Here is a 13,365-nt window from a genome sequence, read left to right as displayed (position 1 = left end):
AAGACAAAAAACGTAATTCCCTCACTCACAGAATGGCTCTTTGTATGGAGTAGCAGTTAGCCATGTGGTGCTGTAACAAGCAAGCCTCCAGCTGCATTCAGGGGGCTCGCCTGCTGTGTGCTTTTCTGCTCACACAAGGACCCACTGCAGCTGGCCTTCCTCCACACACACACAGTCTCAGGGATCCAGGCGCCACCCACCTGGCAGCCCTGATGCCCTCTCCTGGGCCTCTATCTCCCTGCTTTCTGCCCAATGGAGGAGAAAAGAGAGAGAGAAGTCTTTCCTAACTATGTAAAGTTTGGTAACCACACCCTTCGCTTGAGCATCTGTCACTTGCCACACCTGTTTGCAGCTTGGGGACAGATGGGTCACTGGGAGAGTAGAGGCAAATGGCCTTGCTGAGGGAGGCCATGGGTTTCTGGGCTTTCTGTAGTCGGAGCCCCATGCATCCTCTTTCTGCTGGCTCTGTGTGATAGCAGAGTCTCTGTTGCTGCTGCTCCAGCACTGATCCGGGCATAGTGTTTATGCAGCGTGAGATGGACACAGGGCCTGGTGGATAGAAAGAGCCTGGGCCAGTGAACAGGGCCTGTGGCTCTCCTGGGATTTACTGCTAGCCTGTGTGACCCTGGGGACCCAGTCTCCAGTCTGCCTCATAGACTAGACTGTTACAATTCTGCCTCAAAATGTGTTTGTGTGTGTGTGTGTGTGTGAGAGAGAGAGAGAGAGAGAGAGAGAGAGAGAGAGAGAGAGAGAGAGAGAGAGAAAGAAAGAGAGAGGGAGAGAGACGGAGACAGAGAGACAGAGATAGAGAGACAGAGAGAGACAGAGAGACAGAGAGACAGAGAGAGACAGAGAGAATGTCATACGCACCTGCAAATGACATGTCTCATATCTGTGGAGTAAGGGCCTCTGTGGGGACCAGGAAGATGGCCAAGGTGAAGAAGGAACGCCCTTGTTCCTTCCTTGGCAGGAGCCCTGAAAACCAACCCCACCAGCAGCTATAACTACCCCTCTAATATCCCCTGTACTTGAGGCTGTGGAGGGTACTATGGTGGGTGTGGCAAGTGTCCTGGGGGTCACATTACCACCTGGAGTGTTCCTGGTGGCCAGTGGGGCACACAGACAGTCTCGGGGATTAGGCAGGCAGAAGGAAGCAGGAGGGGACCACCGTGACAAGTTGAGTGGGTTCCTCTTCTTTGCCAGGCTGGTGAGAACTTAGCTTTCGATTCTTAACCTAAATAGAGTCGTCTCCAACCTGCTTCCCCCTAAGATGCAGAGCACTTTTTTGGAGCAATTAAAGAAAAGCATAAATCAGTCCGGGTTTAAAAGCTCTCTCCGTCTCTCTCTAGCTGGCTAAAATTAGAGCCTCCATCCAGGAGGGGGCGGGGAAAGCAGAGGTTCAACAAGACTGAGGGTGAAGCCAGGCTTCTGGCCAGAGCTGGGCTGGCCAGCCAGGGCCACCACCACTGCCACCTCACCTCTGATGACTGGGGACCCCCAGCTAGCTGACTCCAGACTTGGGTCTCCCCGATAGCTTTGCTGGTGGAAGCTATGTAGGCAGATTGATAGAATAAACTCATGCACGTTTGCTGTGTGGCCTTGAGCGAATTGCTCCACCTCTCTGAGCCCACAGTGTCTGCATTTAACAGCCCGTTGTGAGATCACACGGGAACAGATGGGGTGTTGGCTGCCGTGTGGGCTGAACGCCCGCAGAAATGGCCTGGTGAAATTGTTTTCAGAATTTGGACCTTGGACTTGCATGTGCCTAGCAAGCTTCTCTGGAGATGGGGCTGGACTCCAAACAGTAACTTGGAAGTAACTTCCCCACAGAGAAGTTCAGACAAGATCAAAATGTTTCCAGGTACAAAACAAAGTTCCCCAGCGTGGAATTTTCCACAGATGTCCTGACACATTTTTTTCACCTTGGAGAATCTTGAATTTCAGGGTTTTGGATTATAGGTGCTTGTCCTGGGTCAACAGCTTCTGCGACTACAAATCCTTCTGTCCCCCATCTCGACCTGTGACCTTCCCCTCTACCTGGCCACTATAGCACCGAATGGGAACCAAAAATGTGACTCTCACCTTAGCTAATAGTGACATACCTCCAAGCTGGGTACCCTCCCTCCTTCCCCAAACCAGCCCAGGCTAGACCACAGCACAGGCACAACAACAGGGTCCCTGAGGACCATTCAGGTCCCTGAAGACCAACTGGGTCTGTTCCTGATGCCCACAGCGTCTCCCTCCTCTCAGAGCCTTGGCATCCTGGGCACAAAGGGCATGATGGGAGTATCTCTTTGGCAGGCAAGGACCAAGCGAGATCTAATCTCATAACCAGGAGGCCTCTGCCAGTGGGAGAGCAGGTGTTGGAGTGGCTGGGGAGCACAGCACTGCGCTGAGGTGGACAGATGAGAGAAAGGGTGAGAGATGAATGGGCGACTGAGCGGGTGGGTGAGCGAGTAAGCATATGTGTGTGTATCTGTGTGTGAGTAAGTGAACGGATGGGTGAGTTAACGAATGGGAGAGTGGGTAAGGGAACAGCAGATGAGTGACTAGACAGATAAGTGAGCAGAAGGCAGCCCCCCCTCCTTGAGATCATCTCAACCTACCCACAACTTCCATTTCTGGGGAGTCTACACACAGCTGTGGAGACATGACCCTGGTCACTCTCTGCCAGCCACTGAGTCCATCACCCAGGCCCCTCCAGGTCTAGGTATCTATCCATCCTAATACCCGTGACCCTCAAAGCCCTGTGTGTGGGCCACTGTGACAGCCCCCTCTGTGCGATGGGTTCGTGGCTCCCTCTGGGATGAGTTAATTGCTCCCAGCTTATCAGCTCATCTCCAGGCCTCTTATCTGGGAGTGAGCATTTGGGCAAACACATTAGGGCCAGCTAGAGCCTCTGGATAAACACCTGCCGCCTCTCCCGGCCCAAAGCTGGGTGCCTGGCCGGCCAGCGCCTTTCCAGCCGAGCCTTGCTGTTATACACCACCAAGCCCATCCAGCCACCCAGCAACCACCTCCAGGGGTCCCGGCAATCCTTCGTGCCCGAGTCCTGGCTTTCCATCTGTGGCTCTTACCATCCCTAGCACCACGCCTAGTGAGGGGAGCCACCTTCAGGGAAATGAAGACTTAACTGAGCTCACAGCTGCGCTCTGTGTGTATGGATTTCTACCACGGAGCGCAAGCTTCTCACATGTTTATCTTCTGATGATCCCCACCACAACCCTTGGAGGTAAGCAAGACATATTTATTTAACAAATATTTATGTACTACTAACTGTGCGCTGGGCACGCTTTGAAGCGCCTTATGAATATTAATATCCTTAATCGGTACTAAAAACCCTCCATCAGATCCTACTATCTCCCCATTTATGAATGAGGAAATGGAGGCCCAGAGAGGTTAAGACACCGACTCAAGGCCACATAGCAAGTGAAGAGTAGAGGTCGCACCTTCTTCAGGCACCTGTGCCTGCCCAGGCTAGGGCTGAGGCTAAGGATCAGGGATTCTACACTGTAGGATTGCCAGGGCAGGGATTAACACATGGGCGGCAGCATCGGTGAGCTTTAAGATCCATATCTTGTGTGGCTATAACATTATCCCTCCCAGAACGCAGGATGCCTTTCTTCCTAGCTGCAACGTTGTGCGGGTGTGGGCTTTGCATCTTCCATGACGACCAGGCTTGAGAAGTAGCCGGGGCCAGAGAACACACGCTGTCCCTCGCTTCAAAGGGTCACAAGTCTTTGGGATTTCCCTTCAAAGCAGAGCCGGATACAGGGAGTTTGACCAGGGCCGGTGTCTTTGGGAAACAGCTGCAGGAGGAGACTGGCGACCTGGCGGTGGGCCAGGGACACTTTGGAGCACAAAGTCCTGCATGGTCCCACAGCTGGCAGCTTCCTCTTCGTTGACAACACGTGTAGGGGGTACCCAGTGTGATGGCTAAGCTTCTCCAGATGGGGAGACTGAGGCATGGAGAGGAAGCCCCAGTCTTTGAACAAGGCAGGGTTCAGGCTGCCAACCATGGAGTACTAATTGTGTGTCCTCTGTATGCTGCCTGGTGGCCTGAATCCTGACAGTGGCCTCTATGGGACTGAGTGAAGGAGCCTTTGCCCCCACCCTGGCTCGGTCTGTATTTTCTTGAATCTCACAGATGGTTGCAGTAGTAGATGCTTTTATTCCATTCAATAAAGACAATTTGTAGCATATGCAACCTCAGCACGTGACATTTAAACCGCTATAAAATGCTTTGTGTGAGTAAATTCACTGTCCCTTCCCTTACACGAATGCATGAGGAAGGAACATGGTGAGGCAGGGAACAGAACAAGGGGTGCAGGCTGACTCACAATCTTTGCGGTGGGGGCCGCGCCTGGGACAGCCCCATGACAGTCAGGGACTCTCAACCTCTCCACAGCTGGAAGGTTGCAGGACTTCTTGGGTGATGTCTCCTACCTGCTCATCTCCCAGATGGCTCACGGCCTCTGGGATATCCCATCCTCTTTCTGGCACCCTGGCATCCTCAAGGTCTTTACCCCAACACACAAGAGCCACCCAGCTGGGTGTGGCTGTGGGCAGGTCCTGTGGCATGCTGGTAACTGCTGGTCTGATTTCTGTTGTTGTAACAAAATACCAGAGGCTGTGTCATTAATAACATGGAAGTTTATTTGACTTTTAGTTCTGGAAGCTGGGAATCTGGAGCCCATGCTGGCACCCCATTAAACAACTTGGGGTGCAACCGGGGATTCAGCCCAACCCTGTGCTAAAATCTGGTCCTGTTGTATGCCAGGATGTGACTCAGGACAAACTGACCAGCTGCTCTGGGCCTGTGTCCTTCCCAGTGAGATGGGCTGGCTAAGTTAACTGTGCCTTCTTCTGTCTGTGCCGAGACACTGTGGCTTTTCTTGTGCCTCCACTCCACTGTAAGACCAGTTCCGTCTGAGGACCCACCCCAGAGCTGAGAGTCTAAGTCCCATAGTGCTTCTGCATCAAGGACAATCGGGGATTCCCAACAGTGTGGGGCCTGGCTGCCCACAGCCCAGCTGGATAAACATCTATGGAGAGGGAAACATTTGTGGCAAAAGGTGGGGAGGGTGGTGATCGAGGCCCCATCTGCTAATAAGGACAAGCTGGCTTTATAGCAAGAAACATTGGAATCAGACACAAAAAGGCACTTCTCACTCTTTGGGTGAGCAAGGTTGGCTGTCTGGCTCTCCACTGGCTGTGAGTGGGATAAAGGGGAGGGGAGGAGAGCGTGGAGCCTGGGCCTGGGGTATAGGATGTGAAGACAGGAGAGGGGAGAGAGAGGAAGTGGGAAGGCTGGTACCCAGAGAGCCAGCAGGCGGCTGAAAGGGACCTCGGAGGCCTTGTTCCTTGTTCTGCTCTTGCTGGAGGAATGAGGTAAATGACTTCACCTCTCTGGGTCTCCATTTCCTTATCAGTAAAAATGGAGACATAATAGCAAATCCTGCTCGCATTTTCCACTCTGTCTTTAGTTTCCATCTAGAACTGTCAGGTCCACAGCCACAATCCCCCCCACCCCCAACACACACACACACACACACACACACACACACACACACACACACACACACACACACACACACTCTGTGTCTGGGGCCAGGAGACCCTGTGTAGTCTATGCTGCACCCCACACTTTGAAGCCTTTTCCATCTCCACAGCAGCCTGACTGGACCGTGCTGTCTGCTTTGCAAATGAGGACACAGGTTTAGAGAGGTTGCTCTATTGTCCGTTTTTTTACACAGCATCAGGCTGCAACATCAGGTCCAGAACCTGGGAATCAAACCCCTAGCTTGGCATGGGTTTCCAGTCTGGGTCTCCAGTGTGCACTCCACTGACTGCTGGTGGGAAGTTCTCAGGGCCCCGACCCAGCAGCTAAGATCACTGCCTCTGGTTAGTCTGTCAGCAGGCATTCAGCAATGCTTAGCTGACCCAACACAGAAGGGTGACCTGTGCCAGGCCGGGTGCTGGCTCCATGGAGGCCCAAGGGAGATGTTCAGTAGTTCCTCTATGCCTCAGTTTCCCCATCTGTGGCCTGGAGTCTGGCAGCAACCATCGTTGTCCCGGGAGAGGAAGCGTCTGGGAAGCCAGGGCTTCCCACAGCCTCAGATGAGCCCACTTTACAAAGGAACTCTCCGGGTGTTTGATTGTGACAGCGAAGCCTGAAAGCTGCCGGTAATCACAGCGTGTTTGAGGCATACAACAGAAAATAGTGCCGTCACTGGGTGTCATTATCCCCAAGCGCCGCCATCCCATGCAGGGGGGTGTTGTCAGCTGGAAGGAAAACAGAGGGAGTGGAGAGATTTCCACCTTCGAAGCTGTCATCCCACATCCGGTGTGGAGGCTGCCCCGGCCTTTGTTCCTTGGCTCTTACACAGGTGTCTAAAAGCCACCCATTACCCTGTTTCCACCACCAATTTCCTGGAGGCATCCTCCCGAACCACCCGGGGGACTTTATAGACACACAAAGGCATTCAAAGTTAATGGCGAAGCCAGTGTGGAAACTCAGCCGTAAACCCGCCTCCTCCCTATGCCCAGTATCCGGTCCCTCTCAGCTCCTGCATGTCAGTGTAGGCTCTGCTGCCCCAGTTGGCACTGGGCCTTGGGACATGAGGAATGATGGCAGCGGACGTTCTGGGGGTGACCTTCTCCCTGCTAGGGACATTCATGTTTGCCCAACAACACACAGGCAATAAATACTATCATAATTTATGTAGATGTTTTGAAGTCCCACGGAACCAGACATGAGTAGGGACTGGTACAGTATGTCGGCTTGGAGGGCAGTCAGTGGTTCAAGTTCACAGTGAGTGTGCATGTGTGCCCGGACCAGAGGGACACAGACCAAAGGGGCATGTGTGTCCTTAGTGTGTCCTTGGCCTCCCAAAGGGTTCTGGGAGAAGAAAAAGCCCAGACGTGGAAGGGATTTTGGTGCAGTTTCAGCATTTCCAAGGTCTGTGTTCTTCCTCCTGAGAGACTTCTCAGCTGGAAGGGATAGAAACTCAGCCTGCTCTTTTAGAGCAGGGTGGACCAGAGTCGAATCTGCCCATGCTATGGGACCTTGAACAGGTCTCCTACCCTCTCTGATGTTGGGACAATTATGAGGAATAGATATGGTGTTATGAAGAGTCAGGCAGATCTGGAGCTGAGACCTGCCAGTGCCTCTGTCCCTGTCACTCTGCCCACTTTCTTGCAAACTTGTATGGACCACACCGGTTGCTGATTCTACCTCGGAGCCCCGAGAAGAAACCTTGTGTTTCCATCCAACTCTGCAGTGTTGGACTACTGCGTGTCTGTTCTGGTGCGTGCGTGCCCAGGAGGTGACCCTGGTGGAATCAACTGAGCCGGTACCTCCCTCCCTTCCATCCTCTCCAGGGAGCTGGCAGGGTGGGCTGTGGGAGGGGAGGGCCAGCTGCTCCCACCCCACACCCTTGGCCCCTGATGGAGAGGAGGCTCTTCTCATTCAAAGGGAGCGAGAGGAGCAGGGTGGGGTCTCCTAGCCAGCCTGTGCCGTGGCCAAGCCACGGAGGGTCTCAAGAGTCTGTAGGGATCCATCCTCCATCCCGTCCCGACCCCCTTACCACCCTTCCCAACCTTAACTAGCTTCTAGCAGATCCTGTGAAGGTCACATGGTTTCCCCCAGGTTGGAGGGCTCAGAGAGGTTAGGTGACTACTCAAAGTCACACAGTGAAACCAATGTCCGGATCCACATGCGCAGCCTCTCCTCAGTCACCCCTCCCCCACCCCATATCCAAATCTGGCTGCTTCTCTCTGTTGCCATGACCACCCCCCACCCCACCCCACCCCAGGTCACCATCTGCTTCCTCCCAGCTGGCCCTGGCTGCCGCTCACCCTCTGTCTCAGTTCCTCACGGTGCCCAGAGACACATTATTAAAATGTAAATCAGATCCAATCTCTTCCAGGCTGAAACCTTCCAAGGCTGTTGTACTTGACTCCTAATCCCGCAGCTCATCCAGCATGTGCAGGCTGCTGCCTCTGTGACCTTACCTCCTCTCTGTCTCACCCACACACTTGTGGCTTCAGCTCCCCTAGGGCCTCCTGGCTGTTTCCCCACACCTCTGGTGAGGAGCTGTGCAAACAGAGATGTTAGGTAACTTACCTGAGGTGGCACGGCTGGTTAGTGGTAGAGCCTGGATTTGAACCCCAGGCAGTTAGGCTCGGCATACAGGCTCTGATCTGGTTTGCTTTATTCTCTGCATTGTCTCTGGTGTCCTGGGCAAGGTGTGCTTACAGGATAAAGGGACATGGACCCAAATGAGCAAGACCCAGAGGGGCCCTCAGAGGCCACATCCAAGGAAGCAAAAATGAGTGGAAGAGGGGAGTCTGGCCCACTTAGGGAACATTTTGCTGCCGACAGTGATTGAGGCTCTATTTGTATGCAGTGTGGCGCGGCCGCCCCACACAAAAGGACCAGTGTTTGCTACAAACTCAGACCCAAAGCCCATGGCATGAGCTTGAGCAGGCCATGCCTGGGGCCCTGTGAGGCAGCCTGCTGGAAGGCATGTGGCTGTATCCCCAGGTCCCCAACAGGCTGAGTGCAGGGACAGGGTTCTGGGTTTGTATTGGTTTGCAATGCATCTCACTAGGACACATGTGCTTCTGAGCTCTGCCAGTCAGTGCTGGTACACAGACCAGCAGCCTGCAGGGCCATGGGGCCATGGGGGTGGGGGGAGGGGGAGGTAACGATGTGTAGAAAGACGAGCGCAGGGTGGCTGGGGTGCCTGGAAGGTCCTGGAGACCTGGGTTGGGGTGCCCTGTGTGGGAGGGAAGGTGACTGGGCAGAAGAGACAGCAAGAAGTGCAGGTGTTTGGCTGCATGGCTAAATTACTAATTACTAATAAGTGCTGTCAGTACTGGCCTCAGTGAGACACAGGACTGTCGCGGCTTCAAATTGGTGTGCTGTGTCTCATGGAGCTGGCTGGATGCCCGACCAGTGCACCAGTGTCCCCAGTGCTGGCACACAGCAGCCAGCCCCACACGTGGCAGAGGGGACTCCCAGCGGGGTAAGCCCTGGGCTCAGCACTCCTGGGCTTTTATCTACTCATCCGGCCTCCGCTAAGTGACCATGGCTCAGTACTCCCTTGTCATTTTTCTATAGAACGACAGTCTTAAGATCTACTGTAGGGCCTGAGGCTTCTGAGAACCCCATTGAAGCCCTCAGAAGAATGTGGGCTCTGAGCATCTGGAATTCAGAAACCTCAGATCTGAAATGGTCCCAAATCCAAGGGCAGGCCCAGGTTCACACTGGGAAACTGTTTTCTTCATTGTATGTGGCCCAATGGTGTGGCTTAATATGCACTCACACTGCAAAAAATAATCATCTGTCTGTCCGTCAGTCTTTCCATCCACCCATCCACCCATCCATCTATCCATCCATCCACCCACCCATCCATCCATCCATCCATCCACTCATCCATCCATCCATCCATCCATCCATCCATCCATCATCCATCCATCTATCCATCTATCCATCCATCCATCCATCCATCCATCCATCCATCCACTCACCCATCCATCCATCTATCCATTCATCCATCTATCCATCCATCCATCTATCCATCCATCCATCCACTCACCCATCCATCCATCCATCTATCTATCTATCTATCTATCTATCTATCTATCTATCTATCCATCCATCCATCCATCCATCCATCCATCCACCCACCCACCCATCCAACCATCCACCCTCCCTCCATCCATCCACAGGATGGTATGAAGTTACCATGACACTGTGTCTGCGTGACATGTAAAGCCAACATGAATTTGGTGTTTAGATGATAACAAATCCTAGTTGTCATCTGGACAGGGTCTACTAGCATCACCCAGGAGATAAGCCTCTGACCATGTCTGTGAGGAAGTTTCTAGATTGAGTTAGCTGAGGAGGGGAGACTCACTCTGGATGTGGGCGGCACCATCCCCTAAGCTGGGGTCCAGGGCTGAAGAAAATGGAGAAAGTGAGGTGAGGACCAGCATCCATCTCTCTCTGCTTCCTGACCGGACTATAAGACCTCACGCTCCTGCTGTCCTGCCTACCCCACTGTGGATGTGAATCCCATAAACCCTTGCTCCTCGTGTCAGGATTCTTGACACAGTGGTGAGAAATGAGCCCTTCCCAGGCCCCTGAATCATGGACACACAGGTAACTGTTCAGTCGAAGGGGTTGTGACCTGGGCCTTTTGGACAAGTGTTGGGGAAATTCTCTGGCCAGCAGTACTTGCTCAGCACCCCAGGCTTCTCAGAGCCTCAGTGTCTTCACCTGAACTATGAGGCTACTCCTGCGACAGAGTGAGAATCAGGCACTGTTTCCTGATCTGGGGACCCACTGTGTCCCAACTTGGCCTCTTAGGAGCTAAGGGAACTGGAGGCAGTTTAGTCCATCCAAGCCTCAGTTTCCCCACAGGAAGATTATCAAAAACTGTCTTTGGGGAAAAGGTAAGGACCAGCAGAGAGAATACTAGTGTAGAGCCCGCCTACAGCAATGACATAGTGAGTTCCATCTTGGTGTGCTGCAGCCTTGGTGACACCTCTGGGGGCATGTGGGCCCTGCGCTAGCTGCCAGCAGCAGTACCACTGGGCACCAAAGGGGGCTGAGTCCCAAGATCATGCCAGCTTGGAGCAGGTGAGGAGGGTACTAGAAAGGAGAGTGTTGTAGCTTTTTCTTCCTGGAGCTGTCCCTTCCTATCAGCTTCAAAGGCCAGCACCAACATCCCTGTCCTCACTGGGCACAGAAGGCCTGCTCAGTCCCCATCCAGCCGTGCATCTGGCCCATGCCCAGCCCGCACCCAGCCTCAACTGGGGGCTGTGCCCAGGCCCGTCCTCTGCGCTCAGCTGCACCCTGGCACCTGGTTTCCCCCAGAGAGCTGCAGCTAGCACAGCGGCTGCCAATTAAACAGCAGTGGCTGGATTCTCACCCTGAGCCCGGTGGGCCCGGTGGGCCCAGTCGCTCCTCTTCTCCTCCCACCCACTGGCTGGGTTCCCGCCCCACTTCATAGATAAGATCGCCCGGGTCAGGGAGGCCATGAGACCTGTATAAGTGGACAGCTTGGGATGGTAGCTGTAACAGGGTGTGGTGTCGGGGGGGTGAGGGACAGAGGGACACCTGAAAAGGAAGGACAAAGATTCGGGTTCTAGTTGGTCAGAGATCCAGACCTGTTTTCATTTACCCTGCTGTCACCTCAAAGGGGAGGAGAGATGATTTACTCTGCAGCCAAGTATGAGTGATCGTGGCTGGGGAGCGCAGATCAAGGTCACCCCCAATACAGTGTTCAACGAAGATTTTGTAGTTAAGAGAAGAAAGGCAGCTGCAACAAAAAGCTCAGATACATTGTTACAAACACCGGATAGAGAGGTTACAGCTGGGAAACCCTTGCCATTGGCCTCAGATGGTATCTGAAGACGTTCGGGTGTAACAGGTGTAACGGGTGTGGAGGGGGGGGCGCAGTTTGTACATTCCAAAAGGATTCTGCTTTAGAGCCAACAGCTTGTGGGGCTAAAAACGGGTGGGCACCTGAAGGCTATACAGAGGACCTAGAGATAGATAGCCCAGGGTACCTTGCTTAGGATTAGCCTTCCGGCCTTACACCCACGCCCCGTTAACTTCTTCCTCCCTCGGCCAGTGAGCGAGGCACACCAAGGTCACGTCATCCAGTCAGTCAGCCAGCCTTGCAGTGTGTTTAACGCAAGTGCAGCCTGCATTCACACAACTCTCTTTCCCACCACCCCCTCCCCCATCCAGAGTGCATGAATCCATCACCTCAGATCTCCTGGCCCTCTACCTTGTTCCCCAGCCGAGTTGACATTACATTGAGACTCAAAGCAGGGCTGGGCCCAAGTGACTCTGGTTGAAGGGGCAACAAACCCAAGGCTCCACTTTCCCTCAGGCCTTGGTTCTGAGCCCTTGTCCTCAGGAACTGTCACCCACAGGCGTGCTGGTGAGACTTCATGATCCTGTGACCACCGCAGCCTGCTGTCTTTACGTCTGCTTTCAGATGGGGCATGTATTCTCCAGTACAGCCTGGTCTCCAACACAGATCTGGGCTGGTGTTTGCCTGGACCAGGGCCCCCATGGCTGCCCCTTAGCAGAAAGAAGGAGGGAAGAGGGAGGGGAGGGGATAGACTTGTGTCTGTAAGTGGCTAAGCTGTTTATGAGCACATATGAAGGTCCAGTGTCTCCTGCTTGAGGGGCCCCCTCCTCCACAGCTGTGCCCCCCAGTTACACTAACACCCAGCTCAGGATGGGCTTCAGACCCTCACTCTGTGGGAGCTGCCATGAAGCAATGGCACCCAACAGGCTACAGGGACAGGGTGGTTTTGTGGACTCAAGGATGACCAGCCTGAGCTGGGGGTTGGGGGCTGAGGGTAGACTGTGCTGTGGCCGTGGACGCAGGGGAAGCTCTCTGGCAGGCCTGGAAGCAGAGCCGGTTGAGTTTGCTGGATGCTTGAATCGAGACGTGACCTTGGTGTGCCTCGCTCACTGGCCGAGGGAGGAGGAAGTTAACGGGGCGTGGGTGTAAGGCCGGAAGGCTAATTGATTAATGGCGGGCTGTGTTTTGATGAGAGACACGGGGCTGGTGAAAGGTGAGATATTAGTGCTCACACACATAATTTCATGTCCGCCAATGGCAGTCTGGGTAAATAGTTACCCAGCGGGAATTGATCTAGTAAAGCAGCCTGCTGCTCCAGGCCCCTCCAAGGCCCCAGAGCAGAGGCGAACCCTGCTTGGCTCTTTTCACCACGAGAGCACCAGTCTGACTGGGTACGCTCACACCCAGGACTGTGGCTGGTTCTGCCATTGTGTAAGGTGTAACCTCGATGAAGAATGTCCCGATTGCGAAAGGAAACAAAACCTCGGGAGAGTGCACACATCCATCTTCTTGCACATGTCACCTCTCCCTTGTCCTCTTCCAAGACCAGGAGACAAGTTCAGAGAGGCTAAGCAATCGGATCAGGGATGCACAGCAAGTGGGTGGCAGAGCTGAGATTCCTGGCTGAGCCAGCTTAGCTCCCCCTCCCTGAGCTCTGGCTTCAGAAAAGTGAGCCTGAGGCCTCTGTTCCCAGGCCTGAACCCCAGTGGAGGCCTCCCCTGTGAGCCTCTCTGCAGAACCTCATGCTGAGGGTACAGAAGGAGGCTGCAGCATCCTCGCCAGCGGCAGCTCCAAGAGGCCCCAGGTTCCACTGACTTCCAGGCATGCAACCTCCGTTGCCCTACAAGTCTGTGTAGCCAGAGAGCAGCTTCGTGGTGGGACAGGGTAAACTGAGGCCTGGTTTCTATTCAGCGGCTGGGCTCTGGTGAGAATCTCTCCCTACAGCTTTCTTTATCCTTGGTGCTGAAGG

General features: G+C 54.0%; 1 protein-coding gene and 1 long non-coding RNA gene across 3 annotated transcripts in view; one reads left to right on the top strand and one right to left on the bottom strand.

Moving 5' to 3' along the window:
* The window catches only part of Igsf21 (immunoglobulin superfamily, member 21), a 220,132-nt gene that overhangs the window by 19,886 nt on the left and 186,881 nt on the right, over nucleotides 1-13,365 (top strand). The gene's annotated exons all lie outside the window — the stretch shown is intronic.
* Nucleotides 4,639-8,439, bottom strand: Gm33542. The gene is made up of 2 exons (XR_390881.3): nucleotides 8,129-8,439; nucleotides 4,639-6,285 (listed from the first exon to the last, which is right to left on the bottom strand). It is a non-coding gene; the product is annotated as a predicted gene, 33542 (long non-coding RNA).

The sequence above is a fragment of the Mus musculus genome, chromosome 4, assembly GCF_000001635.26.
Source record: "Mus musculus strain C57BL/6J chromosome 4, GRCm38.p6 C57BL/6J".
Classification (NCBI taxonomy): domain Eukaryota; kingdom Metazoa; phylum Chordata; class Mammalia; order Rodentia; family Muridae; genus Mus; species Mus musculus.
Note: the sequence above shows the minus strand (reverse complement) of the source record. Positions and strands in the feature narration are given on the sequence as shown.